This window comes from Thermobia domestica, chromosome 1 (genome assembly GCF_964235325.1).
Source record: "Thermobia domestica chromosome 1, izTheDome1.hap1.1, whole genome shotgun sequence".
NCBI classification, from domain to species: Eukaryota; Metazoa; Arthropoda; class Insecta; order Zygentoma; family Lepismatidae; genus Thermobia; species Thermobia domestica.
The window spans coordinates 223,064,648-223,084,467 of record NC_137454.1 but is presented as its reverse complement, the minus strand read 5'-3'; the positions used below and the strand labels follow the sequence as shown (position 1 = coordinate 223,084,467).

General features: G+C 36.6%; 1 long non-coding RNA gene across 1 annotated transcript; it reads left to right on the top strand.

Annotated features, from left to right (window-relative positions):
• The first annotated feature begins 1,128 nt into the window (after positions 1 to 1,128).
• LOC145667092 (uncharacterized) lies at positions 1,129 to 17,711 on the top strand. The gene is made up of 3 exons (XR_014127865.1): positions 1,129 to 1,379; positions 12,727 to 12,865; positions 17,565 to 17,711. It is a non-coding gene; the product is annotated as an uncharacterized LOC145667092 (long non-coding RNA).
• Positions 17,712 to 19,820: the final 2,109 nt, after the last annotated feature.

Genomic DNA, 19,820 nt, shown 5'->3' with positions numbered 1-19,820 from the left:
GTATTTTATATACTTATACGTATGTTAAATACTTCAGCTATATGTTATATACGTCCATCTGTGTGTGAGGTCCTGACCGCCTATAGACACCTCTTTCTTGCACCATAGATGACGTCATGAAACAACTGTCGTATGCTTGCGAGCTGGTTTATAAACGAGGTTGTTTACAAACGGAAAAGAAGAGCGGAAGGAAACAAAAGCCTGGGTAAGTGCAATAGTAAATTATCACTTTAGTTAAATATTCCATTAATTATATATTCCTTTAGTATAACTTGCTTTAATATAGTACTAAACAAGTAATGTGATTTATGACTACAATTCTTACTATTGTAACTCGTTAATGGTTGAGGAGAAAGAAATGGGTTAATCTGAATTTTGAGAAATCTTTGAATATTAATGTTTTGTAACTTTTTACATTTGAAGGTACGCAAAATGAATGTTATGTGTTTATTCTTTCCTTTTTATATGTGACGGTTTATTACTTGATGGAGATTTACTACAGGACTGCTTAACATAATTGCTAAGAAACCGTTTTCAGCGCGAACATTTTCTTGTGTAGTGAAGATTTAGGATTTAGATTTCTGGGCTTTCGGCATCAATGACCTTGTTAGCCCGTCACATGTGAGTTATGACGTCCCTCGGTGAGCACACTATCCGGGGAAAGGGAAGGAAGCAAACGGCCTGGGACCTATATGTTGGGTACTACCCGGCATTTGCCTGGTGTGAAATGAGGAAAACCCAAGAAAGCCTCATTCAGGATGTCTGAACTTAAAAGCTTTTGATGCTCTTTCGACCGAGTGCCCCTACCGGAATCGAACCTGGGTCCGCTCGTACCGAAGGCGAGAGCGTTAGCAACGACGCTACGCGGAGCCACTTGTGTCTAGGAAACCTATTTTTACTAGGATATTTGCAACAAAATTTATTTCCTTTCTTTCTTTATTTTTCTTTTTCTTTTTGTTTTTCAGTCAGGGAGAGCTCACGTTTAAGGTTCTTTTTGTTTTGTTTTGTTTTGCTTTGCTTGTTATGTTCTCTAGTTAACTAATGTTTGAGTTTCTGGGAATTACATTATTATTATTATTGTTTCATAATTTTCGAAACAAAAATTAGATGTTTTTCTTTTTTTCCTTGTGTTGACGTCATTGTGGCAAGTTGGGGTGTTTGTATCGTACCTTGGCATTAATTTGGTTACTAGCACATAGTTTCAAGGTCATAAGTTGTAGGCCGCTTGAAACAGCTATTACACAGTTATTTGAAGAGTTTCAGGCAGGCGGAGTGTCAGGCGTTTGACTTGCAGCTTTCGTTACAGCGTCTAAATTGCAGTATTGGATTGCGTCCAGCTTCTATGGCTGGTAAAAAAGTTATATCGCTTTCGTAATATGGTAAGAAATACAATGTAACAGTTAGATATAGTATATATGACTAGTTTAATTAGTCGGAAATTACTCTGTTTCCTTGTCTTATTCTTTCGATTATGTTTAAGTACTGTGTCTTCATAGTATTGTTTCACTATTTCTAGAAGGAATTAAGTATTAACGAAGTAAAGAATAAGCAGAAGCCCACTTTGATTGACGTTTACTATTTCTCATACTTCATTGAGAATGTTTTGATCCCCAATTGCGCAAACTTCTAGTATGTGTGTGTGTTTCTTTTTGTTGTTGTTGTTGTTGCTTACACTGCTTTAGATATGAGCTCCTTCATGGCTAAGCGGTTAGCGTACGCGCCTTTTGTGTGGGAGACCCGCGTTCGATTCCCGGCGGGAGTGGTTCGGAGTCCATGCTAATCAGTAAGTCCACGTCTCATACAGCCTCGTTGCAGAAAAGGATATTAAAATCAACTCAGCACTGCTTTACAGATGGAGTTGTTTGATTCAGGGTTCGAATGAAGCTTTTTACTGGAAGCAGGCACGTAGCCAAGGGGTGGGTCCAGACCCCCCCCTTCGGATCCAGAAATGAAAAATATTAAGGAAAGATGAAACAGAAAGAAACAGATGAATCAGCCTCAAAAATATAAAGCTACAATAAGCGTTTTGGTTACTCTTTCTTACGAGGAGCTTTGTGTGGAGGAAACGGGAGAAGGGGGGGCGGATCAAGTTGAAATTGGATATTATTGTAATGGAACATTCCAAATTCCATCTAGCTCCATGTTAACCGTATGCAGCGGCGCAAATCTGTCTTTAACATTGGGAGGGACGGGTAAGACAGTTCTCATAATTTTTTTTTAAGAATGTTCAAAATATTTATGAAGTTGAAAAACAATGCTGCGGAGGATCAGAGTTGTCTTCAAAATTGTGAGGCGGGCAGATTTAAGGCTTATTCTGGGGTGGGGACATCAATTTCATCTTACTTTCCTTTGTGGCAATCGGACACAAATCATCACATTTCTCTCCAAAAAACGCATTTCAAATCGGATTATTGAGGGGAAAGTCCCCCCACTTCTAAGATTGGAGGGGACATGTCCTCATCCCCCCGGGATTTGCGCCAGTAACCCTATGGACTACAAATGACGATCGATAAACCGGTTCTTTCAGATAGCCTGTCAGAACTTAAGCAATGCCCAGAATTGCCAATAATATGAACCATTTTGAATTTCGCGGCAACACTAATCCATTTTATAGGATGTCTTTACTCCCGAAAGAGATCTCATTGCTATTCTTGACGGCATTGAACTAAGATAAGAGAAATAGAAAGAAGACGAGAAGAACCGAGTTCGAATGACCTCGGAAGACTATGTCTTTGTCAATACTTTTTTCTATTCTTTTACGCAAGATTTCTTCATAATTCTTTAATTAAAATACTTACTAACATATCCTCATTTTATTGTCCTAACAAATCAATATGGATATGTTGTCAGTAAAATAGTTTAGATTGATCGAACCCCTGGTGTGATAACCACAGTATTTCGTCACGGACCTCCCGTATTGCGAAATCGTGGCTACGTGCCTGCGGGGAGGGGGCGACTTTTCAGATATACAATCCAAGCATTTTATTTCTCAGTGATGCAAGATGTAATATATAGTATATAATATGTAAAATATGAAATGAGGGAAAATATTTTCCCGACAAGGGAGAAATTCTTTGGCGAGTTGGGGAAATTACTTGACGAGAGGGAAAATCTTCATCCTCCCGTTGATTCAAATCTTGATCGAAGATCATGCGAGTAGGATTCCATATTATGCTGTAGGTGTAGGTAGTACACAGTCTTGGCGCTGAATAGGACGCTAAGCTTCAAGCCAACCACATGTCTGTAATAACCTATTGCGATTGAATGGTAATGTAACGTAATGTACGATATGTGCATTTTCTAGATGCCATAAAATTATAATTTTAATTAAACATTCCACGATTATGTACTTCAGGTTAAAGGAGTTTGATAATTAATTGAAGTGAATAATCGAGGCAGTGATTCTCAATCTTCTTGACTTACGATACACTTTACTAAACCCCAGTGACATCGATATATTTGTTTAGATTTTGGATTGCTTTCCAACAAGTCGAGCCGCGCCAAAGCTGTGTAGGCTTACTAAGTTAAGTGAACTAATCCTAATCTAAATCCATTGTTTTCGGGGGCGCAGAAATGGACAGTGACACTTCCGATACTATTTAAATCAAAATTCAGCCAAGCAACTTGGGGAGGGAAAGAGGGGAGACGGATCTTACAAATGATCGAAAATAACCGATATGAGAGAGCGTTTCGTAATAGTAAAAAAAGTGACTGACTAACGTAACATATTACTGATTTTCTTATTTTCACCCAACGAAGCAGGTAATAACGCTAGTACCGTATGTGTAGACAGGCCCGTAGCCAGCCTCTGAATTTAGGGGGGGCTAAATGTAAATTAGGGCGGGCACACATACAGAGACAGAAAGACATTATACCGTATATATATATATATATATATATATATATATATATATATATATATATATATATATATATATATATATATATAATGTCTGTCTCTGTGTTTGATTATGAATAATTTCTTATGCTCTTAAAACTAAACTACAGCCTGAAGCAATTATTATTAAAATTTTCCCCTATAGCGCTAGTACAACTGCACCTCAAAGCTAGAATACTATGTGTTTCCTTTTTATTTATTTATGACAACAAAATATTTCTCTCGTTTTCTCTTCTTCAAATAAATAAAAAGAATATTTTTTAAAAAAATATAGTTCGCCGAACGAACCAATCAATAAAATTTCCAAAGAATTAGTACAGGATATTCGTTTTTTTAGTTTTTGATCGAATGAAAAAGTAATCACTGAATTATCGTATTCACAAAAGACGTTGTGGAACGTACGAAATACACGTATTGTTGAAATTCTTAACCAAATCATGTTAGCTGAAACATGTTACCTAAGGCAACAAAAACATCACTTTTATTTTGTCAAATTTGGTTCTATCTGTTAATATCCCGCCAAACAGCAACCAGCTTAGTCTTCTAGACCAGTGGTTCTCAAACTTTCCGATAACGCGGACCACCTGGCAATGTTATCGGAAATTTCACATGGTATTAAAAAATATATATACTGATTAGAATTACCACTGACAAGAAAAAGATCAAGAAAATAATGCAATAAGTATTTTATTATAGGTGGAGGTGTGTGTGGTAACACTTAAATCCTTGAAAATAAAAACTTGAAAATGTGAAGGGCAGTTAAACCGTGCTTTTATGATCTAATCACATGATTTTGATATTGAAGAAAAAGAACAACATCCAGTGTAGTTTCTCTTTGTTGCTTAACAATACAGCAAGTCTTAAGTTTTTTTTTTTTAATTGATCACTCATGGAAAATTAAAGGAGGAAAAAAAAACTTGCTTCAACAATAAGACCACAGTTCTATATTATTGTTTCAGAGTTGTTCTTATCTTTGCTGGAAAGAAAGAGGTTATAAACCAATGTTGTGTGTTTGTTGACTGAAAGTGATTGAATCAAAGAGCAACGTTCTTGTTTCTCTGTTGCGATCTATCTTCCAATATAATTTAAAAGAAACCTGAAATTGGTGGTAGTGGTGGGAGCTTTCCGCCACTGGAAGATGAAATCCAGGAAATTTCGTGGCGTCGTGCAATTAATGTAAACTATTTTGAAAAAATAATGCCCTAACAAAGAAAGTATTCCTCTCACCTGAAGTAATCCTATATAACGGTTGAGCGGCCAGGGCATTAATTTAGTAAAGAAAATATTCAAATATACAAACGTAGGTATAATTTCTAATTGCTTTCTTTTTAGTAACTGAAAAAATACTTTTTGCATAACAGCTGTGAGTTCCATTTTATCACAACACATTTCAATTTTTAGACTTCGTGGATCCCGTAGCCGGGTAACGCGGATCCCCGGGGTCCGCGGACTCCAGTTTGAGAACCACTGCTCTAGACGCTTTGGAACATACTATTAACAATCATTTAAGACGATTGCTACTAAAGTCATGTTTAAATAAAAATCATCTGTTATGTTTTGGTACTCGAGTATTCAAATAAGAAATAACTCCAAAAAAGTTCCCTGTTCTAGCTCAGTTACCTTCTTTCTCGAAACGAAATTGATAAGAGAAGTAACAGTTCATTAAATTTTCTTTGTATAGCACAATTCATATCAAAGTATACATGAAATTCTTCTTTACATTGTACAAATAAGAATTTGTGATCAGTTGCTTTCGTAAGTACTAAAAAAGTTTAAGTTAAGAACTAATGATTTAAACAGCTATTTACTTATTTCTATTGAAGATATCTCTTCTTCAAAATGAAACTACATTAACAAATTGTTACTTTTGTGGGCTACCCCGTAGCCTCATGGGTACAGAGCTCGCCTTCGGCGCGTCTGGTTTCGGGCTCAAACCTACTGGGATTCCTCGGATTCAAACCGATAGTGATTTGGATGTTACTTTAAGCTATAGATCCCGTGTTTATATATCCTCTCTGGTGAAGAGGGACGCTAAACTCCCCAACACACCGTTTTAAGTCAAAGGTCAAATTTCAAATTTATAAAGCATTATACATATCATCCAATAAGGTTCAATTTTTAATTGAAAATCCTGTTTTTCCTATAAGTGCAACCACTACCTCCGTTTAGTCCGCTGCATTTTTTGTTTACATACTAGAAGATTGCAAGGTATTCTTTTACAAAATAGTAACTTTGGATGATTAGGCTTACGGCTGATGATCTGCATGAACATTTGATTCTGGCACCAAAGATTGGCAACAATTATTAAATTATTTTAATATAAGTATCTAATAATTCATCCCCGATAAAGATTAAGTGAATCGAACTTATCTTTAGTTTAAAGATATATTAAAAATATTACTTACCTATTCCAAGTTATTTAACAAATAGTCAAGTTGCTGCTACACTAGAATTCTCATTCTTCAAGTCAACTTCGGTGCATCTTCAGAAACCAGCATCGATCAACTTTCAATTATAACTATGTTCAACTCACAATACAACAAGAGTAAATAGAATTCAGAAAATGAAACTTTTCTTACTCCGTTATCACGTGACATAAAACGTAGTCAAAATCCCCCCCCCCTTCCTCTCTCCATGTCCAATATACACAAAACAAACCCATACACCTGTGTGGTTATTAGAGCGAAGCAGTTGCGACCCCCTGTTGATGGATGCTGTCTTTTCAATCTCTCGCATATTGACCGAAACCCAATGACTCACAGCAAAAGGATGTTTTCAGTTGTAAATTCCAAAAAGGACAGGAAGAAGTAAACTCTTCGTCCGCAGATTAAGGTAAAAGTATGATGTTTCTGAACACAAATGCATGTTTGCCGATAGAATAACCATAAATTATTTTTCTCCTGCAGCGAGGGTCATTTGCACATGAAGCATTAAAAAAAAAAGTCTCACGCTCAAAGAAATATTAGTAATTCAAAGAAGCGTAGCGCATAAATAGGCCAATACTTTAAATGAGGATAATAAAAGTAAATTTTAATTTAGCACTGTAAAGTACATTTGGAAATACAATTTCTTCCAACATTACAGTCAGTGTTCGAATTAAACTTTCGAACGAGAGGGTGATACTTATGTATTGTTACTGTAAATGTAGAAGGCGAAAATTTATCCCAGACAGGGATGTTATGTTACTTCTGTGATACGAGCCGGACATAAATTTTTACCGAAGGGGAGTTTCCCCGGCATCCCCTGTTAATTCAAACTATGATTTTAGTTAGGGGGCTACAAAAAATTTAGGGGGGCTGAGCCCGCCCTATCCCCCCCTTGACTACGGGCCTGTGTGTAGACTAAATGAGGTGATTTGTTTCGTGACCCTTCGAACAATGTACGAAGCGGATGCAAGCAGTTAATACATGGAGTTAGCTTACCTAAATTTAGATTTCGCTTTCCGAAATCTTAATGGATGTATTAAGTGATTTCGTTACTTACACTCTCAATCTCTAAATACAAGGATTCAAAACACATTTTCGATTCCAAACTATGACTCTGCTAGACAAAGAAAGCATAGGCCAATGTATGTTTTACTTCATTTTCATATACGTGCTCGTAGGTTTTCTCGGGGACTTGGTTTCCTCCCACTTTCTCATTTCACCAAATATTCCATAATCATTAACTTGCTTTAATCACCGACTCCCTTAGCCTAACAGCATAATCGTGGGACATTAAACTCAAAGACTTTATTTTTATTTTCAAGTAATTACTTTTCTCTCCCTTATTTATTTTTAATTTAATTTCTCTTTCAATTTCCCTCTTTTAGGAACATGAACATAATTTGCAATTCTTTCTCATTATAATAACACTATTAAAAGTCCCATATGCAGCTCACCACGTTGGAACCCAGCGGAAACAGATGAACAACGAATATTGTCGAAAATATGTATTGCTTACAGCGGCGTAGCGAGCATTATAAGATTGGGAAGGGGATGAAACTTGAAATTGCCAAGTCTTGATTTTTTTCTTAAAAAAATGTCAAGTCTTGATAAAAAAAAATTGCCAAGTGTTTCGAAAATCTTACAAACCCTATGAAAAACTATTACAGCAACCTTATTTTCATATTCGTTCCATTCCATGCCCCGTCTGAGACCGAATAAGATCAGCCCTTGTTCCGCTCTCGAGTACAATTTAACATCTAACCTCAGGATCATTATCATCACCCACGAAGCACAACTGTTAATTTGATAACTCATGGCTATGTTAGGTAACCTCCGCCAGCTAATCTTCACGAGAACCTTTAAAGTTACAATCAGTTATAGAAATGCATTTAAAAACGTAGAATAAGGTAGATTATATCTACTGTTTGTGATGTAGAAGTGTCTAATTTACATATTAAACATTCAATTGAGGGGTTCAGTGAGAGACCAGGCTAACTTACATCCAGGTCAAGATTGAGATTTTGACGGAACAGCATACTAATGTCATTAATTGACCTTTGCCTCAACCACTTGTCTGTGTGGCTTGTCCTGAGACAGGGGCGGATCCAGGGAGGGTCTATCTCCCCCAAGAAGAGGAAACTTTGTGTATTTTAATATAAAATAAAACCCACCCAGAGTTGAATCTCTTAAAGGTAGCTCTATCTTGTAAGTAGTGGCATTACAACCCACCGCCCCCCAGTAGTCCATCCTGGATCCACCCCTGTTGTATACTAAGCCAAACTATGAATATCAGACGTATCCTTTGTAACGTGCTGTTTTCATTTGTTTCCTTTTCTTTCAGAAAGTTAAAATTGTCAGTTAGCCTAGTCTCTCGCTAAACTGTCAATTGTGACAAAACACACCAATAATTGTTGATGCCAACTAAAACATACATATCCAAAGCCTACAAAATATATCACATTATTTAAGTTTTCTTTCTTTCTTTCTTTCTTTTTTTTTTTCAAAATCGCTTGCAATGTTTTTCTTCGTGCCAAGCATCCGAATGTCATCTTGAATTCTGACCTTCTCATTTCACTACAATTCTTTGAAGTGTAAGACTGCCCAGCTTTCCCCCCCCCCCTCTCTCTCTCGCTCTCTTCAGTCCTTCAGTCTCCCCTACTTTGATTTCATGATTTCGCACTCTGATGAAAAGTATTAAACACCAAAATGGAAAAGTACTAATATATAACCTCTCTTTTAGTAGCCCCTCCAACCACACGCCCGGGGCACGTGCCTTGCTTGCTCGCCCATAGCTCTGTGAGCTATATAAGTAAAATACAATGCGCGCGCATATGTAAACTTGGTGCCAGCTTTGATTCTCGCTGAGAGAGTATACATATAATGTTGGTTCGAATTCCATCAAAACCATAGGCTCATTTTTGTGTAACCTTGGTACTGAAGAAGACAGTAGACTTCAACAAATATTCCTGTCGGGCCTCGATGGCTCAGTGGTAGAGCGTTCACCTCTGGTGTTTGGGGTCATTGGTTTGATCCCAGCTCGCGCCAAGTAAACTTTGTGGTGGACAAACACCGTGTGAGTGGGTTTTCTCGGGGTTCTCCCGTTTCCTCCCACTTTCTTCATTCCACCATTTCATTCATTATATCATCATCAGCGTCTCCTTTAGCCTAGCCGGTATACCCGTCATTATTGATACAACTATTATATACAGGATGCATCAGAAGTCCCTTGTCATCCTTTCTGAAAACTACAGGGATGTAGTTTCATTGATTGCGAGATAAGAGATACACATTAGGCCCAGAGGGATACTTTCGGATTACATCACGCGGACGGTCGCCATCTTAGATTCGAAATTGTAATACGGACGATAAGTGGGTAGTGTGATACATGGCCATGCACTAAAATGTTCTGAGGATGTCAAATATGCAATCAGATATCATGTAACTTATTCTGGTGAAATGATATTGGCAGTGAACCAAGTGAGACTATATGTAGTGGTATGTCATACCCTTCTGTTTTTTTTTTTTTTTTTTTTTTCCAGTGATAGAGACATACCGTTTCTGGTTTTTTTAGTGATCAAGATATACCTTCACGGAAGAATAAATGCTAAATACCATTAATAAATCCATTTTTTATACGTATTGACGAATAGCTTTGCACATAAAAAGATTTTATTTCTTATGTAGATTCTAAGTTGACAATACTGACATTTTTACCTTTTTCTACCTTTTGTTTGTAAAATGAGGTGTTTTCAAAGAAGTTCATCTAGTTTATATTTTGATGTGCCGTATTGAATTGTTTCTTTCGTATGTATGTATGTGTATTCTTATCTGAATTCTTATAAGCGTCGTGTTTTGAGCATGGGCGGATTTAGGGGATTGCTGTGGGGGCAGATCTTACGTTAGTTTGAAATACCCCTCATTCGAGTGTGTGGTCCAGGAGTTTTCCCGCTGGAAATTGTTAATATTAAAAGTCGGTTTTTGAGCACTTTCGTGTATAATTCTCTGATACAAGGTAAGGGCTATTTTTATTTATTTTTTTCCAGAAAATTGTTCACGATGGATGGATCAGTCTCTCCGTTTTTCCTCCGTAACTAAAAGAAGCTTTCCAGTGGTTTTCAGACATTATGTAAATAGAAATGCAATCTTGTAGGCTTCACACCTCACTGCATTTGAACATTTAGATAGCCGATATGTCGAGTCAAAATCGTAATAAAACACACCGCCTCTGATTTTTCCCACTTCGAACACATTTTCCTGTTATAGTCAGGGGTAAAAGCGAGGGGGAACGCGGGGGACGCAGTTCCCCACCTCGAAAAATATGTAGGGCGTCCCCCAGATCCTAAAATGGTACAATGGGCAGAGATAGGCAGGAGGAACGGCGTGGAATGATGCCGCTACCTACCGTCCCCCCACCTTTTCAGGTCCACTTTTACCCCTGGTTATAGTATATGTTCCACATGTTCCTACTGAGCAATAAACATTTGCAGAAGCTTCTTCCAATTGCTGTGGACACAAAGTAGGATATAGGGTCAAATTTGTGCACATATGATGGCGATACTTTGTTCTAGATGATAAAAATTATGAATATTTACTGCACAAACCATAGCCTTAACTTTTCCACTTAGCTAGAAATTGAACAGCGTTAGGTCCGGTGATCGAGCAGCCATTCAACTGCCTCTCGTCGATCAACCCATGTTCTAGAGAATTGTTCAAGTAGTGACGCAATACGAATCCATAATGAAGAAAGCGCCATGGTGTTGAAAAAACTGCGAGAATGTACCATCCTCGGGCATCGCAGCTCGCAATATCTATCCCTGTACGAGCGTGAGGTATTATTCCGCAGTTAATTTTATGGAATGAAAAAGTGACTGATTAGACGTATTCCTCATTTGTCTGCCAACACCATAATTAATTTTCTTTGCGCTGGTCATATTGGAGGGGTCTTGCACGCGGGGTTGTCAGGTGACCGATTGTGCATGTTCTGCCTATTAACCTTCCCATTTACGTAGAGGTCAGCTTCATCTGAAAAGAGTATTTGCATAAAAATGTTAACCATAATTACTCACTGCACTTGGCGATCAACATCGTTCTCGTGGAGATGCTGCTTCATTTGCACCTTGTACGGATGCACTTATACACGCGCAGACCCTATGACTCAACCCACATTGCATTAATAAATGACGTGTGCTCCTCTGGGGCCACATCGAGAAAGAAGTCAGCACTGCCGTAGGCGTTGCTTCATCTGTAGCTGTCTACGATCGTCCGCTACGACGTATGTCCACGAATGTGCCCGTCTCCTCAAATTTAGTTAATTACTGTGACACTGCAACATGTAACACAGTCATATTGTGGATGATTCTGTTTGCAATCGGTAACCACTGTACAGGCACTCCTCCCGCTCCACAGTTTGAATATTTCGATGCATTCCTCACGTGCTAACGGTATGGTTCTACATCTAGAAAAAAGAGGTAAATACAACATTCAATTGGCAATAACTTTTCACCAAATTAAGCTCCATGGAATCTGATTGCATATTTGACATACTGAGAAAATTCTAGCCCGTGGCCATATATATATCACATTACCCACCAGTTTATAACAAACAAATTTAATCCAAAATGGCGGCCGTCTGTGAGAGTATTCCCAAACGGCCTAATGTGTATCACCCATCTCACATTCAATTAAACTACACCCGTGTAGAATTTAGAAAGGAACTTCGTATGATGTATACAGGGTGTTTCGAAAGTCCTCTGACAGTTAGAGTTACAACAAAACGTAAGAGGAAAAACCATTTCTAAATATGTTGTTTTCAATCAAAAGTGAACACTTTTTAAATCGGAGGAGCCGTTTGGGCTGTACTCTTTATGCGCCCAATGTGGAATGAAAATGCAATGTTACCATTTACCTGGACCCACAACATATGTGAATAAAGTTACTGTTTGAAATGGGGGCTAGCCATCGACATGTTAGCATAAAAATCAGTAACTTCATTCACTTATGTTGTGGGTCCAGGTAAATGGCAACGTTGCATTTTCATTTAACATTGGACGCATAAAGAGTGTACAGGCAAACGGCTCATCCGATTTTGAAAATTCCTTCAACTTACATTGGAAACAACATATTTGGAGACGGTTTCCCAATTACATTTTGTTGTAACTCTGATAATAATCGAGTTACTTTATGTCAGGGGACTTTTGAGACACCTTATATATCTTATGGAATATATGTTTGATGTCCCTATAACTGTGGTATAATTTAGTTTGTTTAAATTTACAAGTTATTACAAGTAGATTCTGACTTAAATGCGTAAGAGTTTGTATGTAACTAACTAATGAATTCTATTTCATGAAATTTACATTGAAATATTTAACACAAAATCTTTTATATTCATGCTTAACTTAGTGACTTTGCTTTGGACTGCAACTGATTATTGTACCCCATTATTGCTTGAGAAGAAACAAGATATCCGAATCTTCATTTGGAGAAATCAAAGGTCTATTGGAATGCTGAGGATTACAATCATTACTTTCTACACTTTAAGGTGCGTAAATTATATCTAGGTATATTCTGTGTTTATTGTTATAATTACTATTACTATTATTGGGTTTAGAATCAATCAAGTACTTCATGATATTTTAGAGGGATCAAGATGGCTGCCAGATAGATAAATATTTGAGCGTCAGGCCCTTATTTCTTTTCAATTTTATATTTAATCAATGTCTATTCCCCCCCCCCCTCATTATTCCACCAAATCGTATTCCAAGATCATCAATTTTCAATACTCATTTGTGACTGTCAGCATACATAGCATAACCGTAGGACGCAAAACAAAGATTTCTTTTTATTTTTCGTTTTCATGTCTTTTCTCCATAGCTGTGAAAAATAACTCCTTCAACATCATAAATTTGTATGCTACTTGCCTGCTTTCGAGCACAGTAATCAACTATTTGGACATTACGAAGCAAAGCAGGTCTACGTTGCAGTTAGCATAGTTTTGAAAGGATGTGACATAATGATATTGGTGTTGCGATGTTCAGCCTAAATAGTGCAAGTAAATAAATCTGTAACAATTGTATTGGTGTTTAGCTTACATGTCCTCCAGACGGGCCATTTTTTTTTTTTTTTTTTACATCTTGTTACTTCTACTCTATATGAGGGGTCGCGGTGGCTCAGTGGTGGAGCGTTCACCTCTGGTGCTTGGGGTCCTGGGTTCGATCCCAGTCCCCGCCAAGTGAACTTTGTGGTGGACAAACACCGTGTGCGTGGGTTTTCTCGGGGTTGTCCCGTTTCCTCCCACTTTCTTCATTCCACCATTTCATTCATTACTCATCATAACCGTCTCCTTTAGCCTAACCGGCATAATCGTGGGACGTAAAACTCAAAGATTTCATTTCATTTCTACTCTATATGAAGTATATTCTGAGGTTGTGTTTTTGGGGACGTGGTAGCTCAGTGATGGAGCGTTCACCTCTCCTGTGTGGAGTTCCTGGATCGATCCCAGCACGTGCCAAATGGGCTTTGTGTTGGACAAACACTGTGTGTGGTTTTCTCGGGGTTTTCCCGTTTTCTGTCACAGTTTTCATTCTACTATTTCATTCATTCTCATGATTATAGTCTCCTTTAGCATACCCGGCAAAAGCGTGGAACGTAAAACTCAAAGATTTCATTCCATATAAACTTTGGTGCAAAGTAACCCCATAGATGAAGATGTTTTGCACCACATACAAAAAAGTATGTTCAACATACTAACATAATGTTTGTTTGCAATGTTTTCTCTCCTGTATTTATACATTTCACTTTTTACACAAAACTGCATGTGTAACGAATTTTTGTTACGAAATTCGAGACGAGACATAGCTCTTCCAATAGAAACAGATACAGTTTTCGAGACGAGACAACTTTCGCGACACCTTTGCGAGAGGTGACAGTCTCAAATCATTTCTCGTGCGTACCCCTAGCCCATATCGTGCGTTATCAAAAAGCATGTTAATGAGAAATAACAACATGTAAATACAATATAGGTAGTTAAAAACATTTTTGTTTTCATTCTTAGGTAATGCATTATTATTAACCTCAGTATTTTATAGTCCATTCTTAATCTTAAGGTGATATATAATTAAGTTTTGAATTCGGTTAACTTATTTTGTTTCTCAAATTGTATTAAAAATGTATGTACAAACATGTTTATTTTCATTCTTGAGTGCTTAAAGTCACTATAGTTATTAAACATAGTAATTAATATTGTACTCTTAACGTTAAAATAATATACAGTTAACTTTTGAATTCAGTTAACATTTTTCTTACTGAAATTGCTTTAAAAAGTATGTAAAAACTTTTTTATTTTCTTGAGTGCCAAAAGTGATGCACAGTTATTAAGATTAGTACTTTATACTCTATTCTTAATTTTAAACACTGGTAAACAGTGCGTTTCTGAATAAATTATGTCAAGTTATTTGAGTGACGAACACTGGTACAAAACCCTAACTACCACTGGAACATTTCGATTTTGAGATGACTACTACCGGTGCAATACAAGGGATTTTAAAATATTGTTTTTCCTTCAACGGCTATTCGATTTTGAATTCTGACTACATGGTCATATATAGGAAGGATTAGTGTCTCTTTCCAACTATGGTACAGCTCCGACCGATTCACGGTGCTCACAGAAGAGACAAAAGAGTATGTTTTCAACCTTAAAGTAACGACCACTGGTGTTTTTGCCCTGGTATGCAAAAGTAAGTGGGTACCCCAATGGGGTAGAGGGGTACTATGCGGTACCTAATTTCTGCATTTTAGATATATGGAAATGCATGTGTCTAAAATGTAAAGAACTGATATTTGTTTACCGAAAACTGCAACTCGGTAAGCCTTACGGATACCGAGATATGGGAAAATAAAGAGCGACACGATATGTATGTGGGGCTTGCATACTTGAAGATACAATTTGGAAAATGAATTCAAATATGCTAACGGCTATCAAGATATTGTCAAATAAAGAGAGGACCAATACAGGTATGGGATTTTCGTATTAGATGATAAAATTTCCGAAACCGGTCATGGAAAGTTAATAAACACCAGTAGCAATTCCATCTTCAAGTAATTAGATATTTCCATGGGGTGTTAGAACATCTTACAGTCTACCAAGATTAAATTTAAAAGCTTTTGAAAATATAACTTAACATTTGTAAAGAGTATTAGAAATATGTATTTACCTAAAACTTGCAGCTAGTACATCTAACATATAGAGAAACACCGTGAAATAAAAGAGTATGAGATGTTGAAACTTCGGAAAAATTATTGGTCCCAACAAAATTAAATAAGATGGTATTTCTATGGGTTAAGTGAGTACCTCAGTACAATTTCGATGGAAAGATTAGTTCTAGTTTTTCTTCAGGCAGTTCCAAAGGTTCATCGAGCTGTGTAAAAGAGTGAAAATTCCCTGTGAATATCTAATATAGTAACCAAAATATAACGAGTAATTTATTTTATGACGTAAAAATAGAGATCTTTAAGGATTTGTACTTCTGGGTCTTTGCTATAAGAAAGAAATTCAAAAACCTACTGTATATACCTTAATATACAATTAAATCACTTAGTGGTGGGGTGTGTACCTAGTATGTTTTGCAGAAACTACACTGGAGTATTCTCTTAATCCACAGAGATACGATCACACTTAACTGCCCATTTAATTTTAAAATGAAATTAAGGCAAGTGAATGTTGATGATAGAATTGATGGAGTGTAAAGGTGGGAGGAAACGGGAGTACCCCGAGAATACCCACGAATACAATGTGGACTACAAACTGACTTGGACACGGATCAAACCAGGGACCCAATACACCAAAGGTACGCACTCTACCACTAAGCCACCGTGCCTGCACCCATTTAATTGTCTATTAAGGTATATACGGTAGTTTTCTGAAATTTCTTCTTCTTACAGCAAAGACTCAACAGTACAAACAAAGACTCAACAGCAATGTGGGTCTCCATTTTTACGACGTCGTAAAATACATAATTACTTATATCTCGGTTGCTATATTAGATATTGACAAAGAATTTTCATTCTTTTTGTACGCTAGGAATTATCACGCTTGGATTTACCCGAAGAAAACTTCGAGCTGAATTAATCTTTCGATCGGAATTGCCCTGACGAGTGTGAGGTACTCACTTAACCCATGTAAGTACCATCTTATTTAACTTTTATTAAGATCAAAAGTTGTTTTATGAAATTTCAAGATCTAATACTCTTTTATTTCACGGTGTCTCTCTAGCTGTAAGATGTACTGGCTGAAAGTTTTGGGTAACTCTATTCTCTTTTCTAATACTCTTTACAAATGTCAAATTATATTTTCCAAAGCTTTTAAAACTTAATCTTTTTAGACAAATGATGTTCTAAAACCCCATGGAAATACCCAGTTACTTTAGGATGAAATTGCTACTGGTGCTTATTCAGATTTCATGATCGGTTTCGGAAATTTTACCAGCTAACACGAAAACCCCATAACTGTGTGGGTCCTCCCTTTATTTGACAATATCTTGATAGCCATTAGTCATATTTTCATTAATTTTCTAAACTACTGTCAAGTATGGAAGCCCCACATACCTATGGTGTTCCTATTTATGTCACCGTATTTCGGTAACTGTTAAACGTACCGACTTGCGGTTTCGGTAAACACACACCTGTAACGTTCTTTATAAGTGTATTAAGATATATTTTAGAATGTTTAGAAATGGGAGGTCTGCGAATGCCATAGTATCCGAAAACCCCCATAAGGACGTGTGTGTAGTGTATTGAATTGAAACTACTTTTGAGGTTGTTGTTAGCCCTCAGTAATTACGTATTCGAAACTGCACAATCTAGTACGCAAAACTCACACTTCTATGGTGTTGTCCTTTATTTTCCCATACCTCGGTATCCATAAGGCTTACCGAGTTGCGGTTTTCTGTACTAAACAGATATCAGTTCTTTACATTTTAGAGACATATATTTCCACATATCTAAAAATGCAGACATATTAGGTACCCCATGGTACCTCGAACGCCAGTGGGTACCCACTTACTTTTGCATAGTAATACGTTTCGAGTTGTTCAGCATCAACAAACACTTTTTTTTAATTCATCATTTTTCTACCAGAAACCCAAAAGTCCATACCTGACCGAACAGATTTTGTCCATTTAATCTAAAAAATGTTAAATATTTTAAAATGTAACATTTTAAATATTTTTGGATTTTTGTTTCAGGTATTTCATGCATCAAAACAAAACCAGGATTCTTCATGAAAGACAGCGAAAAGAAGCAGTGTAATTTGTGGCTAAAAGCACGTCCTTTCTGAAGACAGACCCGATTGTATTTACATTCTTTTGTACAAATATGTAACCTTAATAAATATACTGCTCCGCAAATTATTTCTTTCTTCCATAAATTAGAATAAATGTATGTCTGTTTAAAGAAAATGTTTGTTAGCGTTAAGTCCTTTCAACTCTTTTTCTCTGTAAATAAGAACATTATACCTTGCAATTTTTTTTTATCATTGTGCAATTCCGATTGGATAAAGTAAATCTGCACGAAGCACTATTATTTCAGTCATACATTAATAACTAATGTATTGTTCTGTGAATAAGGCAATGGTATAGTGAATATGTTTTAACATAAAATCTGTAACTCAGCTTTTCAGTAGTCAACTTTATTGAGAATCCGAAGAAAGAAAAAAAATGTTGGACTTAACGAATTTCAAAATTATTTTTGTTCGAATTCTGGACTAATCCAAATTATCCAGAGAAATCATTTATGTTGCTCTCTACAGATGTATCCTTTCTCCAAATCGTATGAAAAGGAGACTTCATACATCGCTATATTTTGTATGTACTATGTTTCGTATTTATTTAATCACTTTGTACCTTTCTCTAGTGTTGACAAGGCCGCAAGTGTCAATCGAATAATTTAGTGCTTCACTCATGTAACCTTGTGACTAACGTACGTCCTGTCGGTATATATATGTTACTGGGTTCGATTAGCGACAAACAATTTTTAGTGTTAAACAAATACAAAAATCTACCCGCAATGAGATACGATGATCTTTGCCTCATAGACAATACCAAGCAACTAACGGTACTGAGTGTGGTTGAGTTTACTAGTGGTATTATCTGGCTAAAATCAATGTTCCGAGAGCTATACTTCTTTTTGTGCTCTGAATGCAAACTTTGATATAACCGTTTTAAATTATTGTACATCTATCTATCTATATAGCTATATCTATATCTATCTATCTATATATATATATATATGTATATAATTGTAAACTAGAAAGTTCCGAGTAATTCTGAGAATCATCGCTCTTTCTTTAAATAATGTATGAGACTATTACACTGCTCGTTACTTAAAATGTTGAACTAAGAAGGATACATCCAGAAAAGTCCAAATTTGCAGAATGTGTAGAGCAGGGAAGGATAAATATGTTTGGTCGATGGCTGCACAGCTTCTCATACCTGTGAACTCCGCCAGCTACAGTTGATGAGCTGTGGCATTGGATCGTAAGACGCATGGCTTACCATACCAGAAGAGAACATCCTCTCGATGTCTCGCTGTGTTACAGTCGTTCTGGTTGTCAATGTTGGGTCAGTTCTGCTCTGCTATCACCACGTTGTCACACAGCGAATACAGCGGTAAGTTTAACCCTTAACGTACCAAGCCTAAGTCGTCAAAGTTGTTTACCAAGCTGGAGTCTTCTGGAGACCCCAAGTATTATTTTAATTTCTCAACATAGTATTGCAGAGGGTTACTCCAACTATTATTTTTTGGATGTCTAGAAGCATACTTAAGTTAAATGAACATTGTTGACGTCAAATATTATGTATATTTGAACACTATTCAGTTCTTCATACAATTTCATACTTTTGTGTTCGTAAATCTGAAAAACAGGTTTAACAATGGAGTTTTTACATTTTGAAGTGTGTTTTTATTTTTTGTATTTTTTAAAGAAACGCATCGTTGATCTAATCATGTAATTGATATCTCAAAGGGTTGCAGGATACATATAAAAATCGAGAATAAATTGATTCTTATAATTGCGGCAGTATCACCAAATATCACTCTCTGGGGTCCCTAGAGTACCCCTCTTGGTATGTTAAGGGTTAAGCATATTCGACACTTACTATTAGATATCGGCTTGGGAACTTTGGCGTAGCTACCCTGTCTCCTTGAAGTTGCATTTTTAATGGCGAGTACTGTTTAGGAATCATCTTGTGAGGGAAAACGTTTTCAGCTGACACCATGTTTTTAATTATAGTGTCATTTAAAAAATAACTTATCTGTTAATTAAAATGTGCAGAGAAGTTATTTCTGGAAAATCCTATTCACGCCTCTTGTGGTAACAACTTCTGCATTTTGGAAGAGGATATTATTAAGGAAAAGAATGAGGTAAAGTCGTCTTTATATAGTACACACGGAAAAGAAAGTATTTGACAGTTGACAAATTTTCTTTTGCCAATAGCTCGGCA